Source organism: Lytechinus pictus, chromosome 10 (genome assembly GCF_037042905.1).
Source record: "Lytechinus pictus isolate F3 Inbred chromosome 10, Lp3.0, whole genome shotgun sequence".
Taxonomy (NCBI): Eukaryota; Metazoa; Echinodermata; class Echinoidea; order Temnopleuroida; family Toxopneustidae; genus Lytechinus; species Lytechinus pictus.
In genome coordinates this window covers 6,331,357-6,342,936 of record NC_087254.1, presented here as the reverse complement: position 1 = coordinate 6,342,936, position 11,580 = coordinate 6,331,357, and the positions used below count along the sequence as shown (strand labels likewise).

Genomic DNA, 11,580 nt, shown 5'->3' with positions numbered 1-11,580 from the left:
ATTTTTCATCTCTACAGAATGCCCAAGGTCCTAATTATCACTATTATCCTGGTTGTAGCCATCTGCACTGTACCTGTATACCATGTCTAGGCCAATCAACTCCAATTAAGATTGAGCCTAAAGCAATGGATTTGTATTTTATAATGAAAAAACACAATTATGACTCATCTACCAATCATGTTTCTTATTTCTTGAATACAGTTTACATCCGTTGTTGATTGTGATAGAAAGTACGTCTACATCTACTCAAGACAGGAATACAATGCAAATAGTATATTACATGTAAGTATATCTACAGTGTATGTTGTTGTCATATTGTGTTATTATAAGTCTATACAGTCCATACAGGAACAAATGATATTAAAACAAATTTTCAAGAAATATGAACGTTCTTAAATTCCCTATTCTTAACAAAAAATGAACGTACATCAAGGGAAATGGTCTCGGGGTGATCTACATGTAGCCCCCGAAAAGGCCAAAATGCTCAATAAGAGCCCTGCATGGAAACTCAAAAAGGAGCCCTGGAAATCCTCATTCATTGCAATGTTAAAGCTTATTCAATGTTGCAGATTTACGTGTAGCATGGAAATTTTGCCAAGAACATGTGGGTCAAGATGGCAATTTTCCTTTCCCAAAATGGGAATATTCCCATTTTATTAGTTGGCAAATATGCATTACATATATATACAAATGTCATTCAATTCAATTCAATTAATGTAGGAAGACAACTACATGTGTGTATGTAAGTGCAAATTAAACATTCAGTACCATTTTCATGAGATAGCAAACAGTAAGTCATAATCTTTCTAAATTTTATAAAATAACACCTTAAATTACAAAATGTATACATGTACATGTAGACAAAATGATGCAAGTATGAGTAATAGGCCAGCAATGGCAAAACCATCACATTTCTATTAAAAGCATGTGAAAACTAACCAGTGCAATTATACCAACAACAAAATTGTTTTGTTCACGGTGATCTGTACTTGTTTTGTACATCTCCGTATTGAATCGACGTGGTAGCCTGGAGTTATTTCCATCCTTGATTATTAAAAAAACGCTGAAAGGGCCTGTGTCATTGTTACCTAGTGATCCACAATTGATTGGCTAACGGGCATCACTCATCCTACTGACCAGAACTGACCGGCCCAGGCAATACAAAACCTAGTGACTGATTATATGATTGATTTTCATAAATGATCATGTATTGTGGTCAATGCAATCAATCATTAAATTTGCCCTACGTTCAATTGCTTAGCTTTGTGTTACGGGGGAAGAGCTCTATGGTGCTAGTCTGCTAGACATGATGAGGATCCAGAAAAATCAATGATATTCAATTCAGCGGTTTGTAAGGACTTATTGACCGCCCAAAGCAAAATGGCCGACAATTCATTTTTGTGGTCAAGCAACTACATGTGGGATATTCTCTAAAGAATGGGCATTATATAGCATGATGTTATTCTCTCTATTATTTTCTATCAATTTACTATTTTTGTTCCAAATTCTTTTACTATTGGTTTTGGGGTATTCCCTTTGATTTTTTTTTGCCTCTTTATTTTTCTGTCACACTATTGACTGAGCATGATTCTTGCTCATGGTCATATACTTTCATCATTATTTTCTATCAATTCACTGTTTTACTTTGTCGATTTTCATTAAGCTTAAATTGTTTTTCCTTTTCTTTTGTTCTTTTTTTCTGTCACACCTACATGTATAAAAAAAAAAAAGTAGGCATTCAACACAACATGATATTTTTAAATGATAATATGGTGAAACCATGTTGGTTATCAAACATACTTTTTATTTTCATGTAACTCATATCTCACTAAGATTGAATACATCATGTTTATCTCAGTGATTTTTTTTTCTGAAACCTACATGTAAATAATGGGCAAACAAAATCAAATTGTGCTTATTTTCTTCAGTTTGTGATTACTTTTTGCAATAAAAAAAATGGCTTAAACTATTGCCATGCAAAAATTTCAAATATAATTTTTAAACCAAAGTTAACGTCCATGTGTGGAAAGTCCATAAATACCCCAGGCTCCCAAACTATACACCTGGACAAATTTCTTGTCACTAAAAAAGTTTATTCTGCTCTTACTGTATGCAATCAAGCTTTAATTTTGTTTTGAAAAAATGTGAATAATTTTTTATTGATTCAATGATTATGTTTGCCTATTTCAGTCAGACCGCAGGTCCCTATGCTAATGAGCAAAAAGGCCAGATTCATCCAAATCATCTCGTGGCTGAATCCTCCTCCTTGCAAAATCTCGTGATTCGTGAGATTTTCTTTCTCTAAGAATTTACCTGTTTTAACCTCAAGTTAAATGAAATATTATTGCACCATCAGATAGAGTAAAAGTTATTCTTTCATATTGGTCATTTATTTTGTATACAATATTTTGTTAAATAAGTAAATTTCTGGCCTGAAAATGTGCCTCAAAACTGAATTTTCTTCCTCTGTTTTCTTTTGCAAATTGTGCAAAACTTTTTATTTTGAGCCTCAATGATATTTATATCAACATAAAGCTGAACTTCTGTACTTTCTCACAATGCCACTCTTGATATGCAGCACCTTTTAATCGGGTCAAGATCACACTTTTCCCACCAAGGTACAAGACGAGATTTCTGAAATGTTGTACTTGCATGAAATCCAGAGTTCTGATTGGCTGGATAAGATTCACAGAACAACAGGCGCGGGGTATTTGAGGAGATTACCACATGGGAAGTGTGACCTTCCCACGAACCCAGGCACTGGAACCGTTGGAATTTGCCAGTGTGCGGTCTCTTTGACCAATCAGAGTGCAGTATTCTTGTTTTCAAGCTGCTTTATGTACTTGGCAAATGAAAAGTGTGATCTTGACCCGATTAAACCAATTCTTATTTTGAAACCTATATCATTTCAAAGCATACATATTCAGCTTTATCATGATATAAAAATCATTTGGGCTCAAACAAAAATAAAGTGTGAAAATAGCAGCTTTTGTCAGGTGAAAATATTTATTTTGTAGCATATTTTAGATCAAAATTTTAACCTATATTACAAAATCTTTGAATAAATCCAAACACATGACCTGAAAGAATGATTCTTCTTCTTTACAATGGTACCAAATTCATGAAATTCGATGCACAATTAGAGCAGCAATGGCCGAATAAAAAGAGGTGTTTTGGTCCGCATCAAGCTCATTAAATATGCAAAACATCTCAAGTCATGAATATCACTTGGATGAAAGAAGCCACTTTATTGGGACCTGCAGTCTGACTGATTTTTGGCTGATTGTTTTGATAAAAATGGCATTTGTATAACACCATCAATGCTGTTTGTTAATTCTATCGATCTATTATTTCCACCCTTAATTCAAAATTGACAAGTTTGAATGAGGAAACTCAGGAAAAGGACATTAATCAATATTCTAGTTACAACTTGATATTATAACAATTTTTGCCCAATAATCAGGTGTTTATAAAAAAAAAATCACACTGGGACATAATTCTACCAGAGATGGATTGTTTATCACACTGTCCAGTACTTTGTAATGATACAGCATACATTGCTTGGGAACATCAGGAAAATGGGAGTTTAATAGATTTTTAGATTTTGGCCAACTGACTGAACATGTCAAGTTAACCGTGCCAATGTGAATCCTACTTAAGTATGAATTATCCCATGTCCTTCAAGTGCGTGAAAGCATCCTTCTTAAATCTTAACCACAGGAATCCCAGCCAGCTAAGAGGATAAGATAATCCATTGTGCTTCTCTAGGATTAATCAGAACTTGTGAATTGAGACATGGGCTAGGTCAAACTTCAATGAGGCTTTCCTACTACCTGTTCAACATGAAAGCTTCATTGATCTCTATCCATAGGGGGTGGGTCAATAAGCCCAAGGACCTTATGTTTTGAGGATATAACACATTAAGAATGTAACACAAAGAGCTAAATCATCAAGGATGAGGGAAGGCAAGGGGGATAAGTGGATGATAAGTATTGTGTCCACTGGTGTAGAAATAAACATTATAGTCTTCATAGCATGTACATATGTATTTATGTCCACATAATAAACCACTAAATGCCATATGACAAAAATAAATAATAGGTTTCAGGAAACATTTCACTATTCTTCTTCCCTTGCTTCTTATCCTAAAGTATGAGAGTAAATTACACTTTCAGTTTCACCAACGTTATCTAGCCTTTGTTGGATATTTCCAATAGTCAACACTTTGTTGAAGAGTTATAACAATATCAATAAATACTGCATCTGCAAATTATAACAGTAATATGAAGCTACAAAAGAAGAATGAGAAAGGTAATGAAAAAAAAAGGACGGTGTATTATCACAAAATTCTACTTCTACCATAGCAAGTTTCATTTTATCTGAGTTTCAAATTCAATCATTACAAAAGTTTACAATAAAATGTAATAAAAAAGGGTTATTCCCTCTTTTTTGTGTAATTTCTCTCTTTTATAAATTCAGACACGACCTCTCAATCCCAAGTGCTTGTACAGACATGTGGCATTCTTGACATGAATAGAAAACTTCCATCAATCAACCTGTATTCTGTAAGCCTCTGACATTCCACTGTTCGTGTAAATGGTATCCATAGCGATCTCATGAGCATCAACTCTGTTCAATATCCAATATTTGATTGGAACAGCTCAAAGCGATGTTCAGAATACATGATGAGAGCGTTAATGACTACACTAGGATCGATGATAAACCAAACTTATTTGCTACTGCGTGGTTGGTTCTGTCATATATTATTTACCATGCAGAAAAAAAATATTGGATCATGGACTTGGAGGTACATGAACAGGTAGACACAAGTCTGGAAGTTCACAGATTTTATAAGGGTAATACACCAGCCAAGTAAATTTTTTTTCATAATGCAACCAATTGAGCGCCTTAATATTAAAATACAATTTAGTTTTTATAGTATTTAAATACAAACTCAAACATTACAAAGCAACAAAAAATTGCTTTATGTATTTTTTGTTATGTAATGTTCTTTAAACATTTTTTTTACTCCAGTCTGCACATCCATCTCTAAATGGTAGGCTAATAGCAAATCACACATGCTGGTGGTTAATATTGTACTCTTTTTATTTTTAAGTTTCTTTTGTCATATCCCCGGAAGAGTTTTCAGCGACATGCTTTCACAGACAAACATGTACATGTGTCTAACTATTAAAATGCACCATTTTGCACAGGAATTTTGTGTGGCTTCATTACTAAACACACCACGTAACCATTCTTGATTCTATACATTAAACCACAAAAAATGCATAAAGATTGAATATTGTGTTTACTGTTCACATGTACTTTAACATAATGTAGCTAAGATTAACCAACATGTATGTGCATTGATCTTTGAATTTTGAATCCAAAATAATTGTGGGTCATCTGTAACAGATGTTAATACTTCAAATAATGTATAAAAAAAAATCAAATCATATAAATCAAACCCAAATACATGTCAGTTTACTCCAGCATACAACTTCCCCTCCCTTTGAAATCAAATTAATGGGCTTTATTACCAGGGTAGAAAATTATTTTTATTTTTTAGGGGCTACCCTTTTTCCAAATTAGGGCGATTGCAGAATTTTGGGGGCTATTTCTTTATGTTGAGGGCTACTTAAGTGCAACAAGAAATTAAATGAATGCAGTAAAAACGAATAACATTATACTGCCATAGTTAAAATGTTGATTTTCTAAGATTATCTAAAGTTTGAATATTGTTTGCGAAAGATTTTGGGGCGACTCTAGAAAGAATGGTCGCCCCAAAACACGCATTTTAGGGGACTTTTTTTTTGGGGGGGGGGGGGCAATTTCAGCAGTCATGAGGACAAAATCGCCTGTCATCTTCATGTATTTCCAACGCTGTTTATTAGCCTTCACGGCTAAGATATGAATTATCATGTTTGCCTTTACAGTACATTTACAACTAAATATCTGTATCACACGATACAAATCTACACTGTACATCATACCATGGACCTACTCCATGATCATACAAAGCATAATCTTATCTTTCCATCTAAAAAAAACAACATATCTATAAATATTCTGTTCTTCTTTTTAAACTATCCATTCGTAGTTAAAATTGGCATTTAAGATGGCATTTAGGATTTATGTTATACTGTACAACTAATACATTATAGATTAAAAATTTCATCACATTCAAATGCAAATCAATGGAATTTTACATTTATGGCATTATTTCATGTATGATTCAAATGTGTAACATGATAAGAAGATACTGTATGTTATAAAGTGAATTCAAATCATTTCACTTCTAGACCAATGCCTTGTATCACAATAATTGAGGAAGAATGATTTTACAAAATCAATAAGAAACAAAATCATATTTTACATACATTCTTCAAACAGAAATTGAAATATATTGAGAATTTGCAATCTAATTCTAAAATCAAAATGAAAAAAAGTAGGTTTATGACATCATAATCCCCACTCACACACACACAACATTGTTCCCTGTTCTTGGAAACAATGGGAACCACAACATTCTGTAATTTTGACCCTGACTTTTAAAATTGCTTTTACTTGTTTAATTTCAAGGTGAAGTAGCCTTTTTGTTTGATTCAAAAGTGCAATGTAACACCCCCCCCCCAAGGAAATAATGGTACAAAATTACAATAAGACTTTTATTTGCAGGGATTTAGAATCACATAATGCACCATATGGGTAAAATCTCCATGGTTGAATATTACTTACGCTATCTTCCACTACATGAGCCACAACTTCAGAGCCTCTTTCAAGTTCCATGGGAGTCAATGGCCGGATCCGAAGGGCAACCTATGTCACACACAAAAAAAGACATCTTTCAGTAAAAGGCTACATACAGTACATGTGTGTGAATTTAAACAAATTCAAGTCCAAAAATATGATAGTAATGAAGTTTTTTCTAGACCAATTTACATGTAAAATTTGATGCCTTTTCAGTTTTCACAGATATTTCCTTTATCTCTCAAATAATGCAATTATGTATCAAGGTGATTTTTTTGGGGGGTTTCATAAATTCAGTGTTATTAAAACCTACCGTATTTAAATGTCCATAGACCTTTTAACTTTTGATGTATCCTTTATCATTTAATTCACAACTTTTCCATTCAATTTCATTTCACTCTCATTTTGAACTTCAAAATAAACACCCTATTAATGAACAGAAATTTAATATTAAGAAGGCTTCATAAAAAATTCATGAAAAATATGTTCAAATAATGGTGTTTATAAGATCAAATTAGGGGCCACTTTCAACCAAATTATCACATTTTTAAAAACAAATCTACATTTTCACCAAGCTCAACTTCTTCTACATGTATTCACTTTATGGCAAGCAGTCAAAATTTGCTATTTCTGCCAATAGTACTATTCATAGTTTAATTGCCAATTTGTCTACTGCCAACTCGTCCACTCACCAAATGGTCTACTTTCATTAATAGTATAATGCAATTCCGTCTAGTAACATTTCGTCCAACAACCATTTGGTCTAATCATCACTTCGTCTAATCACCATTTTGTCTATAGATGACCATTTCCTCTCATAACTAGATGGTCTTATATCTATTTCATTTTTCATTCATTTTGCACAATTAACACTTAGTTCAATTAGACCAAATGGTAAATGGACTAAATGGCTATTGGACCAACTGCTTATCAGAAGAAATGGTGATTGAACGAAAAGGCAATTAGACCATGTGAAAAGTGGACGAACCGACGGTAGACCAAATGATAGTAGACGAGTTGGCAATTGGACGAATTGGAATTAGACAATTGGAAATAAACTCTATAGATTCATTGATAGGCTTCAATCATACAGATTGGGGGCAAGGTTGGGGGCTGTTCTCTTCTCTTCTTTCCATCTTATTTTTTTTATTTCTTATACCTCTTTCTTTGCTTCTTCCTTTTTTCCTTTTTTCTTTTATATTCTTATTATTTTTCATTATTAATATGCATACTATACACTTTGTTGCACAAATTCCATTGTTTCTTTCCTTATCTTTTCTCTTTAATAATTTTCCTTTTCATTTAAGATTTTCCTTTGAGATAGGCTTTGAACAAGAAATGAAAAATAGACAAACAAAATAAAACGTTCAAACATGCAAGTGATGATAAATATAAAATAAATGAAGCCTAAATGCCTAATACTTACCATTAACTGGTTTTCCTTCCACTCAGATTTGCTAGCCATCTTGGTCAACTGGCCGAGTTGGCAAGCTTTCTCTGAAAGATTCTGATTCTTTAGTTTTCTATGGTAAATAAATAGTTCAGTCTCAAGTTATTAGTATTGAATGGAGCAACTCCAGGTTTGAAGTTGTACTCCATTTTCCATGCAATTGTAAAGCTCCTTTTTTGTACAATGCCAGCCATCATTGGGCAAGTTTATGCCTAGTACTTGTGCAGGTTGTAGCAATAGGGACATCTGGTGCTGCCACTCATAGTCATAGCGAGGATGGATGGCGACATTGTATCATATCTCCACTGCTTGGTCTACGCCATCATTCGCTTTTCTATGGTTCCCAACAGTCGACACACCCTGTGGAAAAGAAAACATGTTAAAGAATCACTGCATATTTTAAACATTCTACTTAAATTCGGAGACGAAGAACCATTGGCACATACAAGAATTCAATGGGAATACAGCGAGAAATTTAATTTTAGCAGTAGGGGGGCCTAACGTTTTTATCTCCTTTTGTAGGTTTTGACTTGTCTTCTTACATGGCATGCAGATGAACATGAAATTGGTCAAAGTTGCCTATTTTTGTCAATGAAAAGAGTGAACCTTTTTTTTTTACTTTATGTCTTTAGTTTTTCATAGGCAATTGCACAGATTCTTGGAAGAAAAAAAATAGCATGACTTGTCTTAACTGTTACTAGGGACTAGGTCTAAATTTAGTTACTCTTTGACTTGGTTATCAATGGGACTGTTTACTTTAGCTTTGTTGTATAAAATTTAAAAACTGTAAACTTGTAAAAAATATATTGAAAAATCTACTCAATCAATCAACATGATCACGATGATCAATATGGCCCACTTGCCATTGACATGGGGATGATGGTGGTTCATGGTTGGCCAATTATTAACACAACTAAAGTTGAAGCTCGAGTTTGAAAAGTTGGAGCTAGAATCTTGATTGATGACGTTTGCGTTTTCACCAGCCAGCGCCAGTTACTTTTTAGCCAGCGAGCCCACCCACCGGACAGTACCCTGAGTCCTCGGGGGGAGCTGCGGTACTTACTCGCTCGAGCTCCAGCCAGAACATGATCATCCAGGGCTAGTCTTTGCAAATAACATTTGATCAAACATATTTAAATTATGTGAATAGCAAAATTCGTCTAAACTTACCCAATCATTATCCTCAATTTTAAATAAAGAAAGGTAAAGAGTCTGCAGATGGTCAAATATCACGTTCTGTTTCCTCTGTTTCGTGAGCTGTTTTCTCTTCTGTGGTTTTTTCCGAACGTGCTGCGGTAATACACGCGCGCGGAGGTGTGCGTTTTTGGGACGAATTTGTTTACGTTTTTCAGATCCTCTGAGAATTTTGCTTGTTTAAAACGCTAATATCTCTCGTATTCTATAATTTGAATATGATTGATGGTTATTTCTACTATATTCGAATCATTATTTATATGATTGTTCTTAAAAGGAGCGATTTTATAATCGCAGTAAGCTCTTTATTTGCATTTAATTTGGGCATTACGTAATCTGTACTGTCATGACAACTGTATACAAATTTTCGTGCGTGCGTCGTATAGGCTACGCAGCATGGCGCTGCAAAGATACTACAATGCTGCATGCAAGATCTCGGAACAAAAATGGTCTAGTGCATATATATTTAAATTCAAAATATTTCAAAAAGCATGACCCGAAATAGTTCCTGGCATACAGTAGGGGCCTATGCGAAAAATATAAAATTCCATCCGGTACTACTGCATAAAGGATCAAATCCACCAAACAACAAGGGCAAGGGGGGCGCATGCAGACAGCAGACATGATCATTTTTCAAGTAGCCCGTTAATTAGGCCTACATAATTCTGTAATATAGGGAGTATGGGAAATTAATGAGGGGGGGGGGGGGGGCAGAGAAAAAAAAGCGAAAAGGGAAAAGTAGAATTTGGGATTAAGGGGTATACGTATACTCCAGCTAGACTGAAAAGAATATCTGAATAAATAAAGTAAATTCCCTATACTACAATTATGTTCCAGCTATATGGTTTGAACAATTCAACACAAAGTACGCCTAATAGGCCCCTAGGTGAAATTTGAAAATTGACCACGTCACTTGGCCCCCCCCCCAAAAAAAAAATAATAAAGAGAGAGAAAAAAACCTATAAGTGCCTTAAGTTTCCTCGATGTTGCATAGTGTTTAATTTTGCCGAAGAAGAAATGAATGTCCAAGTTTGAATTAAGGAGACTGCCGCAAGTCAAGGAAGAGGGTGAAAAGGGAGTTCATATTTATCGGATTGTTGGCTTTATCCAGGGGGGGGGGCTGGGTTGTATGAAATACCTAGGTGATAAAATATGCATGCTAGATGTGACCTTAAAGGGGAAGTTCACCCTGACAAAAAGTTTATTGTAAAAATAGCAGAAAAAAATAACAGATATTGCCGAAGGTTTGAGAAAAATCCATCAAAGAATTAAAAAGTTATCAGAAGTTTAATTGTTTGATTTGTGACGTCACATGTGATTAGCTTATCGTATGGTAAAAATCAATGAAATGTCATTTTCTCTGAAAATTGAAAATGGTTTTTACTGTACCTTCAGTATATCAATGTACAAATCATTTCACACCTGTGCCTATACAAAGAAAACAAAAATAAGTCATCACGAACCATCAAACATTTAAATTTGTGCATTTTATATTACATAACATATGGGGCATCTGCTCGTTTATGACGTCACAAATCCAAAACGGAAAATTGTAAATATAACTTCTTAATCCTTGATGGATTTTCCTCAAACCTTCACCAATATTTGGTATTATTATTATTATCAATCATCATTGCTATTTTTACAACAAACTTTTCTTCAGTGTGAACTTCCCTTTTACCTTTTTGATAATTATGTATAATAAAGGGGTATTTTTCTGCTTTGTGCTTGTTGATTTTTGTATGTATATGCGTGCTGGGGTCGTGGGGTGTGCGTGTGTGGATTGTGGGGGGATGTACTCGGGGGGGGGGCGGTAATCCCTATAATGTGCGATGAGCAATTGATAATTATTTACCATTTCTTTGTATTCTATTTATAAACCCTGATATTTGAATCCTGAATTATTGAAGGAGTTTATCACCACATGCATGAATTCAAAAAACGGGAATTTCAAAATGTCGGATTGCGCATGTGGATGCAAGGGGCTAAGACGGGTTCGAACCTCCACGCACTCGGGCGCGGGGAACGTACCCCATCAATTCCTATGGTATCACAAGTCAGTGTAATGAACGAAGTATCCACATTGCTGAGCCGACAGAGCGGAGCGTCAACAATGATAGTTATACCTTCGAATGATGTTGACTAGTCTATGCATTCATACCTTATTATTTTATAGGCATATATAT

General features: G+C 34.4%; 1 long non-coding RNA gene across 1 annotated transcript; it reads right to left on the bottom strand.

Moving 5' to 3' along the window:
• Positions 1 to 5,124: 5,124 nt before the first annotated feature.
• LOC129269782 (uncharacterized) lies at positions 5,125 to 9,769 on the bottom strand. Its single transcript, XR_008585436.2, has 4 exons — positions 9,371 to 9,769; positions 8,177 to 8,560; positions 5,807 to 6,819; positions 5,125 to 5,765 (listed from the first exon to the last, which is right to left on the bottom strand). It is a non-coding gene; the product is annotated as an uncharacterized LOC129269782 (long non-coding RNA).
• Positions 9,770 to 11,580: the final 1,811 nt, after the last annotated feature.